The sequence below is a fragment of the Parasteatoda tepidariorum genome, chromosome 7, assembly GCF_982258835.1.
Source record: "Parasteatoda tepidariorum strain Cologne lab strain chromosome 7, Ptep-v5.0, whole genome shotgun sequence".
NCBI classification, from domain to species: Eukaryota; Metazoa; Arthropoda; class Arachnida; order Araneae; family Theridiidae; genus Parasteatoda; species Parasteatoda tepidariorum.
Window position 1 is genome coordinate 8268063 of NC_141761.1, and position 18483 is coordinate 8286545.

At 32.9% G+C, this 18483-nt stretch overlaps 1 protein-coding gene and 2 long non-coding RNA genes across 7 annotated transcripts in view; 1 reads left to right on the top strand and 2 right to left on the bottom strand.

Moving 5' to 3' along the window:
• The window catches only part of LOC107440777 (mitochondrial potassium channel ATP-binding subunit), a 546992-nt gene that overhangs the window by 56607 nt on the left and 471902 nt on the right, over positions 1–18483 (bottom strand). The window lies entirely within an intron of this gene.
• Positions 1–18483, top strand: part of LOC147806797 (uncharacterized) — a 494278-nt gene that overhangs the window by 55722 nt on the left and 420073 nt on the right. The gene's annotated exons all lie outside the window — the stretch shown is intronic.
• Positions 8236–13594, bottom strand: LOC147806798 (uncharacterized). The gene is made up of 3 exons (XR_015435234.1): positions 13466–13594; positions 10483–10603; positions 8236–8358 (listed from the first exon to the last, which is right to left on the bottom strand). It is a non-coding gene; the product is annotated as an uncharacterized LOC147806798 (long non-coding RNA).

Consider the following 18483-nt stretch of genomic DNA (forward strand, 5'->3'; position numbering starts at 1 on the left):
ACATTTTCTAAGCACGGATTTTTCACCTTTAGTCTGGTGTATAGTAAAATCCTGAAGATTTACTGCTACTTAGTGTTTCGAGCAAAAAATAGATAAAGTTTGATTTTTGAAAAGACGATCAGTATAGTGTCTGAAGAAATCGGGGAACTCTTGCGTTCGATAAGTAGTTCGATAAGTGGTATCCTTTTTATTATGTAAGAGTCAAAGCTCAACGAGCACACATCAAAAAAGAACAACTAGTTTCAAGTTCTTAAAACAAGACACTACCGTTACGAAGATTCAGGGTTTCTACACAGCTCAAGGATACTGATCCACCACAGAAGCGCACATGTGTGAATCGAGAAGCTCCGAAACGGCTGGACGAGTGTGAAACATGACGAGAAAGCAGAACGGCCGTCTACCACCTCCACGTCATATTCCACACTCGTCTAAAACATTCCGAAACTTCCGAGTCACACTTGCACACTTATGCTGCAGATCGATATTCCCAAATTGCGCAGATCTACTATATCACCGACTATAACCGAGCTAATACTGGCTGCACTTCATTCAGCTGTGTTTCAATCGAAGTCTTAATATCTGCGTATTATTAGGCTTAAATTTGGTTCTAGGCATTTATAAAATGATAGATACAGTTGCAATTTCGATGTAGTATCTCAAAATTTAGCCTAAAGGATCAGATGTTTACGATGGAATCTCTAATGGCATTACCATGTGAATTTGGTTACTATGCTGCTCTTTGTTTGCTTTGAGTTAAGTGGTGCTATATTAACCGTTTGAGTGAGGGGAAGAGCTATCGCTTGTTATGCGCCAAAAATTCGGAGAAGCGCTATTGTACCGAAAATGCTGAGACGTTGCTGTTGGTTAGTATAGGTTGGTTAGTAGTTGGTAATAGTTAGTAGTAGTTGGTTAGTAGTGTTGTACGCATTTCATTCCGCACTATTAGCATATATATAAGAAAACTCTTCAGCACTCAAACGGTTAAAAGTTGAACCCACATCTAAAAGTAGATAATGAGAATTTCATAGAAATTATACTTCAGACAATTTAACTTAATATAGGTAAACACTATTAGAGATTCCAAAAACTGGTTTAACGTTTTGTATCATATGACCCTGATTTCGTATCATTTACGACTTCTAATATATATAATTATCTTACGTGGCTCCCAAATTTTGGCTTTATTTCTCTTCCACCGGTGGAACGTTTGCTTTGTTTTGTTTAAGTTACTATTTCTCTTACACGGCGAATCGACCAATGATTGCCGCTAAAAATGTCACATGCCAAACCTAGCTGAGGTGGCTCAACATATAGCGCTTTTAAAAACGGAAACTGAAATAACCAGAGAGCATCAGCTGCGGCAATCTCGTACTATTAAGCTAGGCAGAAGTGAGTAGTCTTTGTCGATAGATCTCTATTTTAGTATTTTGTCGAAAGCGCTTTTTTCCACGAATTTATATATTACGAATTTATTTGACAATTTTTGATTCATATCACGAATTATACTATAGCACATTTCTAATAGGTTTAACGAATTACATGTCATTTATTTGAATCCAAATTTATTTTAATGACTTAGTATTTACTAAAAAGATGTAATTATTTTTTTAAAAAAGTTGTTATATGGATTTGAATGATTGTTTTGAATTCTTAGAATTTTGTGCATTTGCAATGTACCTAAGTTAGTAGCGAGCGAAGCAAACCATGCAAGATTGCGCAGAAATTTTCGGGGTTGGAGAGCGTTAGCGAGCAGGGGGCGCAGCTCACTAGTTCTATTGAATTTATATTTGCAGAGAACATTTCTCACCAGTTTTAACAATGATCCGCTTAGGATAGAACACAAATCAATGCAAATTTGAAGATTAATGAATCATTTTTTGGAATTTGCAAATCTGCATTTCAGACAACATTTAAGGATTGAACAAGCTTTTTGTTATCTATGTATTAAACGCAATTGCAACTTATTATGAGAATCTGAAAATTATTCAAAATTTTGCTGTTAGATATAAAAATGAACACATTAAGAAAGTATGTTTATACTTTACCTTATGGATTATTCGGGTATCTCTTCAAATAGTAGATTCAAACTTCTATCCGAAATTTTTCCCCTCTCTGACCAAGAACCTATATTTCTAGCACTTTTGCACAAGATCGGTATAATTAAAAGAAATAGTTCAGTTTAAAAATAAGAGTTAGATTTCGTCTCAAATGAGTGTTTCAAAAGTTCTCTATTTATTTACTTAGCACCATACTTACGATTTTTCAAATCTTAAATTGGCAACATTTAATTTATACGTGAATACGTTGAACCTATTATTTTTTAAAACACATAAATACACATTTTGTTTTATTAGAAACATGAATGTTGAAAGATTTAAACCCCTTCCTTAAAAATATATTTTAAAATTTTAATAAATTATCTTGAATTTGGATAGGTCGAATAAATCTGGTATTTTTACTAAGTTAACATTCTTCGCATTAAACTAAGATTTGTTTTATTCATTTATACACTAAACGTATAACGATTTCATATACCCGCTAATCAATTCTGCACTGCTACGCTCTGCCAACGCGTTAAATTCAGAAAGGAATTCAGATTTTCTCGCGTAACTTTGTAGAGCTAAAATACACAGTCCAGTCACATTAATGTGACCACCACTTACCTTCGACATCAACGTGAAATAACCAATCACAAAAGGCAGGTGGCAGCATATTACAGTAGAGTGTATATAAAGGATGTCCTAGGGCATCTGAAAGCATTTCAAGCGTTGGCGTAATGCAAAAACGTAGCGATTTATCCGACGTCCAAAAGGGCATGATTATTGGCTTTCGGGCCAAGTGTGGAATCATTTCGGAAACGGCTAATTTTGTGAACTGTTTTCGTGCCACCGTGTTGAAAGTATACTGTGCATGGTAAAATGGCACTATCCAAAATCAGCGGCGTGCCACATGCGGTGCACCACGGGCTATAGATAGCAGAGGCAAAGGAAAGCTACGGAGACGCGTTCGGATGAATAGACGTTCAACTGTTGAGCAACTGACCGCCCAGATGAACCTAGGGGCTACCAAGTGTGTATCCTCAACAACGGTTCAGCGAATGTTGCTGCTCTTGGGCCTCCGTAGCAGAAACCTTGTTAATGCATCTATGCTGACTGCTGTTCATCGGCGACGAAGGCTGGAATTTGCATGCCAGTACCGCAACTGGACGTCCACAGAGTGGCGACAGGTGGCTTTATTCGATGAATCACTTTTTATGCTCCATCGGACGGATGAACGCTGGCCTTATACAGCATGAAACGTCTGAAAGCAAACACCCTGCAACAATTGCCGGAAGGATCCAGGCTGGAGGAGGGAGCATTATGGTTTGGGGAATGTTTTACTGGCATTCACTGGGTGCACTCATCATTGTGGAAGGAGCGATGGATCAGCACAAGTGCGCATCTGCCCTTGCGGACCATGTCCACCCCTGCATGCGAATGATTTTTCCTTAGAAGGATGGCATCTACCAGTGGGATAATGCGAGGTATCATACAGCTCACAGTGTATGTGCGTGGTACGAAGAGCACAAGGATGAGTTTACCGTACTTCCTTGGACCACAAACTCTCCGGATTTAAACCCAATCGAGAATCTGTGGGACCACCTCTATCGGGTTGCTCGCGCCACATATCCTCAGCAGCGTAATCTAGCGCAGCTGGCTATGGCACTGGAGTCGGCATGGCTCAACATCCCAGTGAACACCTTCAGAAACCTAGCTGACTCTCTTCCTGCACGTCTCATAGCGGTCCACTCTGCCAAAGGTGGTTATTCTGGTTTTTGACGGGTGGTCACATTAATGTGACTGGACTGTGTATTATTTAACTAGGGCCTGGTTAGTCAGGCTCGGGAATTTAACATTTGGAACCGTGCATCCACTATGAGAATGTTATGATTTGTGATAAGAGTAACTCTGCAAAAGAGTTTATCCGGAAAAAATTTCAACCATACATCATTTTAACATGTTTTTATTTTTGATCAAATTTTACAGCCAATTAACATTTTTTCCTGAATTGCGCATAAGTGACCAATATTTAACACTTCACTTTTAATAAAATATTAACTAATTCAACATTTAATGAAAATAATTATTATAAAATTTTAAACGTTTATTTATATTTTATTCTTCAAAATTCTTACTGTAAGAAAATAATTCAGAAATGTGTAAGAGCATGGACAATTACAAGACTATGCATTTAAAAAAGATTCACGAACTAAGACTGTTTCAGGGTATTTATTGTTTATGTTGTCTTCAAAATTAAAGCTAGAAAGTTTAATTTGTGTTTTGTATTTTATTAATTTTAGCTTTTTGGTATAAGTAATAAGTCATCCAGTCTTAGTACAAATCACTAGTTCTAAAATGTCTTCCGAGTTAAGAATTTGTTTTAGTTTAAAAATAAAATTTTCAATTTCTGACTTCGTAAATAGTTATTAAAATAGATGCAAGTTTTTAAAACTTAATTGGTATCTTTAATGCACCTGTGACATTTTTATCCGAATTAGAAATTTCAAAATTCGAACAAAGCTGAATTTCAGTATTTCTAAAAAAGTTTTTCCACGCGATTTTCACTAAACTTAATAAAATAACTGAAAATGATCGAAACTGCATAACCCTAACTAAAAAAAACTTTCTATATCATAATTGATAAAAATTTAATTTCAAAATATAAATTTTATGTATACTCTTAATATAAAAACTTTTACCGCGTAATTATGCCCCATTGTTTAAACTTATTTTGCCGCCGAGTCAATGAATTAATGTTAGCTTATGGATAAAATATATGTTATAGTTAGTATTATGTTAGTCTTATGTTAGTATTTAGCCAGAAATAACGTACATGAAATATGAATGCATAACTAAATTCCTTAAACTTGAATTGCTTCAAATTTGCTCATCCAGGCATATGTACATTAAAAGGGAAAATTTTCTAAATTTATTTACTTTTTGAAACTATGGCTAGATAGTGTCACAGATTCTTTTAAATTTTTAAAATATCCTTTTATCACGTGCTATGCTCATAGCCAATTTCGGATAACTAAACTAACGGAATCATCCGTTGTTGAAATTTTTATTTGAACAGATACTTCTGATACTGAATATGTATCAAAACAGCTAAAAATATTTAAGAGGCAATGAAGCAAATTGAGGCAAATCCATTTAAAGATTATCGTTATGCAAAAAGACTCGGCGGAGAAATAAGATTAAAAACAAGACTAGTTTTGTAGAGACCCATTTATCATTGTATTAAAAATATCTTATTAGAAATATAATTTCAGTTTATCTTAAGAAATCAACTGGCAAGTTGAAATATTTTATTTACCAAAATTCTAACTTATCTAACATTTTCAGTGCATGCGATAATGTGTATAATTAGTTCGATCTACAGATAAAAATTACTGTTACGCCAAAGCGTGTTAGCGACCAGTTTTCTTTTGAGTGTAAAAATTATAACATTTCTTGAGCAAACCTAACGAGTTCCGCTACGCTAAATTACTAGACAGTTTTGATTTTTCATAATTTTTTTATTAATAGTTTCGTTCTCAAACTTTATATGAAGCACATTCTTTTAAATTTGGAATAAATACCTAAAATGGTTATTGCCTATAGATACTATAGAAATGATCGACAAATTATAAATTTAAATTGGTTTTCTGAAATTTATCTTAATGCAGTTACGTAAATGAAAATAAGACCTAATGTGTGAAGTGCCAACTTAGCTTTGATAGCAAACAATTAATGTTGTATAGTTAACTAAGATTAGGAGAAAAATAAAATTTCAAAAATGCGATACTATGACGAGACAGCTAGTCTTTATAGCATGAAGGGTTTCAAATAATTTAAGTGATAGGTACACAAACAGACAGATCCGGAATAGTAAGATAAAATTGGTATTTCGAACAGTACGGGTTACCTTAAATACGAAAACTGGTATTTAATAGTATTTTACTGGTGAGGTGGGATTAATTGATAACTATCAATTTCATAACGAGTGTTTTATTAACACTAAATTTGATATTTTATGTACTAGTTTTCCGGTTTCTATGCATCCTGTTACCTCAAAGAGTTTTAAAATGTTGATTTAATAAATACCGGTTTTTACCCGGGCCCTGAAATTGTTTTTAAAGATTAAAACAAGTTTAAGAGTTAGTTTATTTTAATAATATCCTGCAAATTTTAGGTACGAATTTTGTCTATCATATTAATTCCTCAAATCTTTTTTACTTAAGTTTTGCTTAAACTTCAGATTAAGTGTATTTTAACAGTTGACTTTGAAATTAACTCACCCCTCCCCCACACACACATTTACGATTCTAAAATATGAAAGTAACGCATGATGTATTTGGTGGAAATACATTGAAAAAGAATTTAAAAACTTGTAATACCAAAATTAAATCAGATATAAAATTTTATTCATCTAAATAAGTTTCGTCTGAGAACCGAACGAAATTTTTAACAATTCTCTGAATTTAATGATTTGAATTTAAACTGGCACACCAAAACAATTCTTTTGAATAGTACAATTTTTAGATTTTAGTTAGTGTACTGGACAATAGTTCTGAGGAAAACCACAGATAAATCGAAATTAGTTCTTTTGCGCTAATATTTAATTTTTCTTAAATATTATGTCATAGCTGATAACGAGCGATAGATAACAATAAGCTTGTCTTAATAATTTTAAGACTATTAACAGTACGTATATAGACATTACAAAAGGTGCATCTAAATTTTAGAGACTAAATTTAATTTAAAATATTTAATGGGTAAATATGGCTCAAAATAATTTAAGCCTAAAAACTTCTAGATATGATAAAAAGGAATATTTAGGTAAATAACATTTAATTATTCTTTACGCTTAAGAAAAATCTCTGAAATAAACTTTTAAAAGATGTACACTTAAATTTCATATAATTTATAAATATGTGTTTAGATTTAATTAAAAATAATTATAGAACTTAATTCTTATAAGAAAAAAATTTAAATTCAAATAATCAAAATATTGAAAATGGAATTTTCATATAATTCAAGGAGAATAAAAATAAACCTCGTGTTAATTTGAAGAAATATGATCAGCGTTTCTGTTATGTCATGACGACTAGGCAACTGAAGTAGATCATCTTGGCAAAACTACGATCCTCATGGCAGCCAAGTCAGCAATGGACATCTTGGCAAACTACGATCCTCATGGCAGCCAAGTCAGCAATGGACATCTTGGCAAACTACGATCCTCATGGCAGCCAAGTCAGCAATGGACATCTTGGCAAACTACGATCCTCATGGCAGCCAAGTCAGCAATGGACATCTTGGCAAACTACGATCCTCATGGCAGCCAAGTCAGCAATGGACATCTTGGCAAACTACGATCCTCATGGCAGCCAAGTCAGCAATGGACATCTTGGCAAACTACGATCCTCATGGCAGCCAAGTCAGCAATGGACATCTTGGCAAACTACGATCCTCATGGCAGCCAAGTCAGCAATGGACATCTTGGCAAACTACGATCCTCATGGCAGCCAAGTCAGCAATGGACATCTTGGCAAACTACGATCCTCATGGCAGCCAAGTCAGCAATGGACATCTTGGCAAACTACGATCCTCATGGCAGCCAAGTCAGCAATGGACATCTTGGCAAACTACGATCCTCATGGGAGCCAAGTCAGCAATGGACATCTTGGCAAACTACGATCCTCATGGGAGCCAAGTCAGCAATGGACATCTTGGCAAACTACGATCCTCATGGCAGCCAAGTCAGCAATGGACATCTTGGCAAACTACGATCCTCATGGCAGCCAAGTCAGCAATGGACATCTTGGCAAACTACGATCCTCATGGCAGCCAAGTCAGCAATGGACATCTTGGCAAACTACGATCCTCATGGCAGCCAAGTCAGCAATGGACATCTTGGCAAACTACGATCCTCATGGGAGCCAAGTCAGCAATGGACATCTTGGCAAACTACGATCCTCATGGCAGCCAAGTCAGCAATGGACATCTTGGCAAACTACGATCCTCATGGCAGCCAAGTCAGCAATGGACATCTTGGCAGACTACGATCCTCATGGCAGCCAAGTCAGCAATGGACATCTTGGCAGACTACGGTCCTCATGGCAGATAGGTCAGCAATGGACATCTTGGCAGACTACGATCCTCATGGCAGATAGGTCAGCAATGGACATCTTGGCAAACTACGATCCTCATGGCAGATAGGTCAGCAATGGACATCTTGGCAAACTACGATCCTCATGGCAGCTAGGTCAGCAACGGACATCTTTGAAAATATGGTTCCCAAGGAGACTATATGACGATGAAGTACTCAATGCAAAGCCTAGTTTTAAACATAAAACAAAATGTCTTTACTCTTATGGTCAAATTAACATAGGGATTTTACTTTAGTTAGAGGCAGTGTTTGATATTATTGGGTGAGGTTTTATAACTATTAGCTACGCAAATCTCAGTAAACCTCCTGAGTCATTTACAAAATCTTCATTTTACGAAATTCTTAAAAACTTGTTACTATGTCCATATCAGTCCGAACATTTAATTTCTACTCGCAGGACCTCTGAACTATATGCTTGCTTTTCAAATATTTATCACAGAAATCTATTAACAAAGACAGACGAAATTTGAATGAGAACGAAATTTCAATTACCAAAAACTCTAAATAACCACGAAATTAAGAGATTTACAGTCAGATATTCGTAAAAGTTATTTTGGAGCTTTGGAGAAATTACCAAATTTCATTAGCCTCCTGATCATCGATAATTGGCTTTTATTGGTTGATAATTGGCTTTCATCAACAGAAGTATACAACCAAGTAACTAAATGACTCACAAATGCTTTACATTGCTAAATAGTACTTAAAAATACTGTTACATTGCTGTAACTTGAAAGAGATTGTTTATAATTATGGAGAATATTAAAAAACAATTTGGTACGTATTTCATGCTATAACAAGAAAATTCAATTTTTTTAAAAAAAATTTCCATTTTAAGTTTAAATAAGCTCTTTGCACTAAATTTCTCCTTAAATATAAAGATTTGTTAATTTCAACTCCATTTACATTTCTTTTTAGATTGTAGGGAAAAAATCTACGCATTTTTCAACTAATTTCCATACTGAGCAGAAAGAAAGTTTTGAAAAAAAAACATGAAAATAGTACCTTTATGAACGTTTTGGAACATTGAAATTACTATAAAATATGTTGCAGCTAGAAAATTTCAAAATAAGTTGGCACAAGTTTTTTTTTATTGATCTAGAGTGTCAAAAAAGTCTCATGGGATAGTCAAAATTGTAGAGCATGGAACTTATTCAATTTTCAGTTCAATGCAAAATTTTTATCGAGAAAAATGTTTTTCTAATAAAAAGCAAAATAACACTAATATTGTCAAATGTTTTATAAATTCTTGAGATTTTATTATGCTTTTTATATCATTTAATTATAAAATGGTCAAAGTTAGAAAATCGATTTAAGAGAGTTTCACGATTCTAGGAGTAATCCACTGTAGCCTTAAAAAACCAATTAAGAGCCGTGGTGCCCCCCCCCCCTGAGAGTAAGCCTTCCAATGATGCTACCTAAGCATAGGCTGAGAGATACCAATTCTGCTCTTCGTTCTGAAGTAACCACAGTTCTGAAGTAAAATATCCTCAGTCTGTTCATGGTGTTTAGAAGCTCGATACCATCAGACTGATCGTGGAAGGATTTACGCAATTTTTAAGACTTAAAATTAAATTTAATGTAAAGTTTAAAAATGTATAAAATATTAGTCAAAATAAGTTCAAAACTACACATGTTTCATGCCACGCTAAAGGCTGTACAGTAAATTCTAATTCATAAATTTCAAAATACCTAAATTAACGTTATTACCCGAGTTTTTAACTATTTTGTAATTTCAAAAAGAATTAACTATACATTAATATTGAATCTTTAATGAAAAATTTAATATTCTTAAGGCTTGATAGAAATAACAAATTCACGCTTGCACCCTAGCTCTTAGTTCATCTCTAACATTATACAAAATCTACATGCAAAGATTCAAGCAAGTCTAAAGTCAACTATTATGTGTCCTGGAGTAAAAAATCTACGTTCTGGAAATGCATTTAAATTGTAACAAAATTCTGAGGGCAAAAACTCGAAATTTTCAGAAAAGGATATGTCTTTATATAAAGTTTATATAATATATAATAACTTGAAAATTTAATTTTTTAATTTATTCAAACTGAAAGGTTAAATTTTCAAAGCTTAAAAATATTCAAGTGTCTTTATGAGTCTACTTTCATTTTCATTTGTGAGTGCGAAAAAATTAATATCATTTCAAAAGATGGATCAAAAATTTAAAAGGTTTTCAAAAGCGAACGTTCTAATGATGAAATGTTAAGCAGTAGACTCATAGAATAAAATTTCTATTAAACAATTCTTTGATCAGATCAAAATAAATCTTAACTTCCTTACCCAATCTAAATCGGATAATGATGACCAACATTCTTCTGTATGGAATAGATTTTTTAATCTAGCGTAAAAAACTTTGTGAAGTAAAGTATCAAACATCTATTTTCAGGTAGTTTCTTGGATGCTGCAAGAAAATGGGAAACCTGTCAATAAAAATATAAAATTTGTTGCATATACAGTGAAATATGTTTTTATACTTTTACGAAATATACTTCAAGTTCGTTGATGAACGTTGTATACTTATTACTAATAGAAAAATGAAATTAAACTAATACTACTACAATACTAGAGTTCGATGCTGTATATTCAGGCGGTTAACTTAAAATCTCCAATTCCGAGAAGAATTGAAAAAATAAAAGACTTAATATTTTAGTTCATTTTACAGTTCTCCGACAAATTTCTTGTCTGAATGAGATTTTAACTGTTTCGAATTTTTTAATCTGTTTACTTCAGAAGTAAATCCCGAATCCTGAAATCCCGAATAAAATCATGAAATCGATTATACATAAAATGATAATATACTAATTGATGATATTGATAATATGCAAGATTTTACAAAGAATCTTTTAGTACCTGGCCATATTAGAAGCACTCTAGGTAAAATTCATTATAATTAATCGCACCAGCTGAAGGTTACCACATTTGCATAACTACATACGAACTAATTAACTGTATAACGATATTAAACTTTCCTGATTTAAGGAAACAGAAGAGGAGAGATCCTAGACACATATGGGGTAGCGAAACCGAATAAAAACGAATTGGACTTATAAACCTATAGTTTGTCTACGGTAAAAACTATCCCCGCCACAAAGTCTGAGGCCGACTGCTGCTATGGAAACAATAGCGCATTTCAAGGAGGGTAGCTTCTCTTCACTCTAGGGCAGGGATGGGCAAACTGCTGCCCGCAGGAATGTTTTAATCAGTCAGCGGATAGAATTTTAACTCGCCGATCCGTGGCGAATCCTTTTATAACAAAGTACTGATGACGTTTTTACTTAATCTATTTTTGTTCCACAAAACATAAATTGATGGTAATAGCCAACACATAGTTTCAATTGGTAAAAATGTTGAAAGCAGAAGTTCATAGAATAGCCGTAGATTGGAGCCAACGAGCGTTTGTCATTCTAGAAGAGCAGACATACGGAATGTAATATTTCAGAAAAATTGACGAAAAATGGAAAATTTGACTCTTCAGTTTTGTTCTTTATATTATTATAAAAGCTAAAATGGTTTTTTTTACAAAAATAACATTTTAAATGCAACAACTACTGTATTTATAATTTTTGCATACACATAAAATGGATTACACACACACACACACACCTTATTCAATTAAACAAAATTTTAAAGGTAAATATAATATAACTAGCATAAAAAAAAAAATGATTTTCAATACATAAATTTTACATATATTTTACAGTATGGTATATCCCAAAACCCCCAGTCACATTTCCCTCACTCGACTGAAGTCATTAACGGTGAAAAACTAGAACTCATCAGGAAAATAGTGAATTCAGTGTTCTAAGCATGTATGGCAACGTTACTTTTAAAAAGTAACGAGTAAAAGTACAAGTATTTTTAAAAAAAGTAACGATTGAAGAGTACACTTCCAGGAAATCGAAAATTCAAAGTAACCTAAAATTTTATTGAATAATATTCTTATGTTCTTTAATGCTTTTGCAAAATTGTTGTTATTTATTTAATTATTTTTAATTTTGAAAGTTATGGACATTAATTTACTTTTAAATTCGGAAGAATATTATAATTTTATAATATAATCGTATAATATAATTTTAAAATCAAATATAATTTTAATATCAAACTTTTTATGGATTTGCCCGAAAAAGAAATTTTATCAATTGATTTTAATTTTTAGTTTATTATTTTTATTTATTTAAATTACCATTGATGTAAAATTGTTTTACTCTATAGAAACTAGTTTTAAAAGCACAAACATAAACAAAGCAAACACGGGGTTTCAGATAGCTTTGTGATCTTTGAGCTAGTAAAAATAATTGAACGTGCAGTATAAGTTGAAACAGAACAGTCTACAGTTTTATTTGTAACAATGGCTAATGCTGAAGTCATGCGAGAAAATCATTTTCCGCAAAAACGCAAGAATTTTTTTTTTTTAATTTTTTCTTTCTTTCTAGAAAGCTTACAGAGTTTTAGGAAGAAGTAACGATTTAATTTGGTATTTCCGTTACAAATACTTGTACTTTTTCCCTAAAAAAGTAACGAAAGTACTAAATTTTAAAAGTAACGAATTACAAGTAAAAGTACGCACTTTTTACTTGTACCGGCGGTACAAGTAACGAAAGTACTGCCATATATGATTCTAAGGTAGAAACGAACTAAGCTCGGACTTCACAAAGACTTTGTTTAACAAAATTAAAAGTTTATGCAACCTAAATTTAAAAAAAAATTTATAACACTAAACTCTATTATTAAGCTTGAATATTTAATATTTTGGAATTTAGTGGGAAGTCTATTAAGTCTGAAATAGTCACAAAACTTTATAAGTCAATTCAATATCGGAGAGGGAAAAAATTACTAAGTTTTGAAAGCAGACTGTTAGATACAGTATTTAAAGTATGTGCAATGTCTAGTATTCAAAAACTAATAATCACGTTAAATCCCGTGAAAATATATATATATATATATATATATATATATATATATATATATATATATAAATAAAAGAGTAAAACTATTGTTTCGTAAAACTCAAGTCGTTTTTACTCAATAATCTAAAGAGAATTTTAACTAAGCGAAACTGATAATTTTAAAAGTAATACTCTAAATAAGCCAATATTTATCAAAATATTCGAAAAAGAACTATTTTTAGATTTTACAATTGAACCAAGTTAATAAAAGAGATATATTAATTATTCCGAAATTTAGGCAATTACAAGCATACCATCAATTATCTCGAAAAACTTTAAGTGCATGTAAAAGTAGCGACAATTAGAAAAATACTTACTGTAAAGTTCAGTAAAATTACACCACACCTAGAAAGACACATGATTTCCTTCGTTGTATCTAAAATTAGACTAAATACACAACCAACTCACACAAAAAAAACTCACAACAACAAAGCAGAAATACGAAGAGCTCGTTTGGTACCAGTCTTGCCCCGTATTTTATATCCCTTAATATCGATAACGATTGGCAATTATTGTCTATCAAAGTCGAATTGAGTTGATGATGAAGAGGATCCGTGCCACCCGCGTTTTTTGAGGCCGAGCGTTATCCCCTGCCAAAAGTTCTGTAGTGTGGAGGTAGCGGGTTCGAATCCTATCCTACCATGGATGTGTTTTTGTTCTGTCTTTATTTAAATTGTACTATCTGTCTTTCTACTTGATAAAGGTTCCGCAGAGGCATAGTTCCTAGCAGATTACCTAGCAGGTCAGTGAGCGGGTGGGTGACCATTTGGATTAGTCTGAGTAGGGACCGAGGGTGTGCTGCATGGGTCCTCGTTAAGCTGTTCCACCGTAAAGTGCTCGTTAAGCTGTTCCACCGTAAAGTGCTGTTCCACCGTACTTCGCATCCCTTCTAAAGAGGATCAAAATTGTGATGGCAATTGTGATGGCAACTGCATTTATACCAGCACAGGGTTTGATAAACTTCCACGGCCAAATGTAAAAAAAATGTTACACAAGATTAATTTCTTCGAAAAATATTATTTGCATTTAAAAGTGCAATGCAAAATTGCAGAGCTTTTAAATAAATAATTCTAAACATGATTATGTTGAAAAATTAAAAAAACGTTATTGCGCTTATTATTATGAGAAATAAAAATAAAAAAGAACTCACACCATTCTTTAATTAAAATTGACTAATGCTGATGCACATACAGGAATATTTCAAACTATTCCATTAAATAATTAAGGGTATGCTAACGCGAAATGATCAACAAAGTCAGTTGTTTGTTTACGGACACATTTCCTAATTATGTAAAGGATCCGGTTGCCCATTTCTGCAAATGTTACTAACCAGTTCAAATGGAAATACTAAATTTGTAAAAAGCCATTGTCACTGCACGCAAAAGTGAATCTCAAAGGCGAATTTTTCACTAGTGAATATTCGCTCATAATTTTCACGTCCCGCAGTGGACTGATCGTTAAGTCACGGTTCTCAGCAGATCACCGAAGTCAAGCATCACTGGCTACGGTCAGTGGGCGGGTGGGTGCCCACGTGGATCAGTCTGCAGAGGGACCGAGGGTGTGCGGTATTGGCCCTCGTTAAACTGTGCTACCGTAAAGTGGTCCACTTCGTGCGCAGGTCATCGGGCTAATGAAGCAGGAGTACCATCCCCTCCGCAGAGGATCAAAATTGCGATGGCATGTCTTCGGATCATCCTCTGGGATGTTTCCCAGACCGTCACCAATAGCCCATTGTGCAGCTCTAGTGCGACGTAAATTGACAACAACTCATAATTTTCACCAATATCATGCGAAAAAAAATCTGATTCGCACACAGTGTTGCGGCGGCGAACAACTGGACCACCTACACGAATTTCGAGCTTCGCGATTGCTCATTGTTCCGCACATTTATCTGCAGGAACTTACCGCTTCTTGGCTTACCGCTGGGTACTTTTACCTTCAAATCACTCGACCAAACGGACGTCACGGTGAACGTTGACATCACTGGTTTAGTAACTAGTTTGTACTCTATATCCACGCCCTCTAGTGAACTGCGGTGCTTATTTATTGCAGCTGTACATAATTTGCTCTTTTTTTTAATTTGATTTTTATTATAAGTTGTAATGATTAATAATAATTCATAACATTCAGTCTCTTTGCCAGAAAAATCTGAAATTCGCAAATTTTATGACACATTTTTTTCCAGATTTTTTTAAAGATTTATAATTCGTAAATTTTAAACTTAAAAAAAAAAAGGAAAAAAAACTAATATGTTATTAAAATTTAATTCTTTATATCATTCTGAAATTCAAATATTTCAAATAAAATAAAATACAATTCATGTATTTACAAAAAATTAATAAATAAATAAAATAAACAACATTTTAGTAAACATTCCAAGCTAGTCAAAACATTAAATTTCATATAAAACACAAGAAATAGGAAAATGATAATAATTGCTGAGATATAGTCTCATTATTGCCTGTTAGCGTACAACTAGTTTGCTAGTAAAACGTTTTCTTGGTTTTCTATTTGTGTGTAATGGAAATTCTAATTATTTTCATTCAAAAAGTCTTTCAAAATATGATTTTACTCCTCTATTTCAATTACAAGTTACTTTGATATTATGGGTCGTGTTAAAAGTTAAAAATATAAGAAAGTGTTTCACAACATCCACTAAGATGACAAATTGTCTGTCAAGGATGATAAAAAAAATTGATGGTTAAAAAAACAATTCATTGCGATAATGAACATTTAGCTGTAATGCGATTATTGTTCAGCAATCTAAAAGACATTTTCGTGGTTTTCCTTTGCATTTAACGCAACATTTGATTTGTCTAAATTTTAATTTTATTTTAAATAATATATAGGTTGCTACAAAAGCTTTTATAAACATGATTTTACTCTGATATTTAAATTGCAAGTTACTTTGATTTCTGGGCCGTGTTAAAAGTTAAAAATATCGGAAAAGTATTTCACAACATTCACTAAGATGATAAATTGTCTGTCAAGGATGATATAAATTAATGGTTAAAAAATAATTCATTGCGATAATGAACATTTAGCTGTAATCTTATTATTGTTCAGTTATCTGAAAGAATTTTTCGTGGTTTTCCGTTGCATTTAACGCAATATTTGATTACTTTAATTTCAACTTAATCTTGGTTAAAATAAATTATTTTAATAACTTTTATAAACATTGTTTTACGCCGATATTTAAATTGCACGCTACTTTGATTTTTGGAATGAGTTTAAAGTTACAAAAAATATGAAGAGCATCTCGCTAATCACCGAAATAATTGACTGTCTGTCAAAGACGCAAAAAAAAATGATTTATTATATAAAAAAAATTCATTACGATTACTGAGCATTTCGCTGGAACTCTTCAAGCGTCAACAATCTGAATGATATTTTCGTGGTTTCCCTTTACGTGTAACGCAAAATATGATTGTTTTCTTTAAAAAAAAAACATTCATAAAGGCAGCAATGTTTAAATATTTACATAAATTATGATTTATTTTATCTTTACTCCTTGTTAAATCAAAACAAAACGATTGAGGGCAATTAATTAGCAAGGTAGATAGTCTTACGCGGACATTAAGAAATGAATTGGGAGATTTTGATAGGTATATATATATACAGGGTGTCTCAGTTAAGCGTTTCAGAACTTCTAAGAGGGGTAGGGGGCATCCTGACGACTCGAAATCATATAGCAATGTGGGGTCGGAAATGCTTTCCTGAAGCGGTGACGTACACAGAAGCACCATAAAGAAAAGAGACCGTAAGTGAAAAATCGCTATAATAATACATTGAAAAAATTATATGGCCTCCTCGGTCACCCGACCTATCATGTTTTGACTTCTGGAGTCATATGAAAACACGGGTTTATGACACCCCTGTTGATAATGCTGGTTGCAAGAATCGCAGTAGCTGCCTGCGAGATATGCCTGGAGTATTGCAGAATGTTCGAATAACCATGCGCCGGAGATGTGAGGTGTGCATTGTAGCCGGGGGCAGAAACTTCGAACACTTACTTTGGCCCATGTACCATATAATTTTTTCAATGTATTATTATAGCGATTTTTCACTTACGGTCTCTTTTCTTTATGGTGCTTCTGTGTACGTCACCGCTTCAGGAAAGCATTTCCGACCCCACATTGCTATATGATTTCGAGTCGTCAGGATGCCCCCTACCCCTCTTAGAAGTTCTGAAACGCTTAACTGAGACACCCTGTATATATATATATATATATATATATATATATATATATATATATATATATATATATATATATATATATATATATATATATATATATATATATATATATATATATATATATATATATATATATATATATATATTATAATAATTTGAATAATTATTCGTGCAAAGACATTAATAAAGATCGGAAATTGAAACATACAATCGAATTCATAATAAATGCTACGAATAATTATTTTCATGAAAAAGATTTTTATTTTTGATTCTCATAGGAAAATTAATTTAAAAAATTTAAGGTTGCATGGCTTATATTTTGCTTAAAAAAATTTGTCATTAATGTGCATTTTTAATTATAACGATTTTAAAACTATAATAGTAAACTTATAAAATTCAAAGAGTTTTAGTTTTGAACTCGTTCTGCTATATCAAATTTTTAAATATAAAAAAATGCTAATATAAGCATCTATACTTCAGTTATAATAGAACCAGACGTTTCAAACTAATAACTATGGTTGAATAAGCAAATATCCTTCCTTCGGTTTTAATTAACCCAAGTTCTGAAAACCGAAATTAAACAAAACCGAAACTATAGTATATAATTGCTCGTAATCTGAATGATCTCTGGTTTTAAAATTTCAATAAACAAACAAATAAATTATGAGTAATGAATAGACATCTTTAAGCAATATACAAAATAATATACTGGTTTACGGAAATGAAAAAGTTTTAGAATTTAAATTAAATTGCTTTTTAATGATCAACACTGATTACGCGCAATGCTAAGGTACGGCTGGAATGTCAGAAAATAATCACTAGGACGACGTGAACGCCACTTTTTGTGCGTAAAACCGGTATGTCAAAAGCATGTTGCTTTTCTGAAATCCCCCGGGAGAAGTTAAATGTCCTTATCCCCTATATTAGTCCCTGCTTCAATCTAATAAATAGACACTACTAGCTGAATTGATATAGATCGCCTCGAAATCTTTGCATTAGCTTATAGCTCTATTTTCCCATCAATGTAGTTTAGGGTTGAGGCTTAATAGATAGCAGGAGGTTGCTGTGCAGCACAGCCACCGAGAAATAAGGCCGCTTGTTTGTTCATTTACGTCGTACTAGAGCTGCACAATGGGC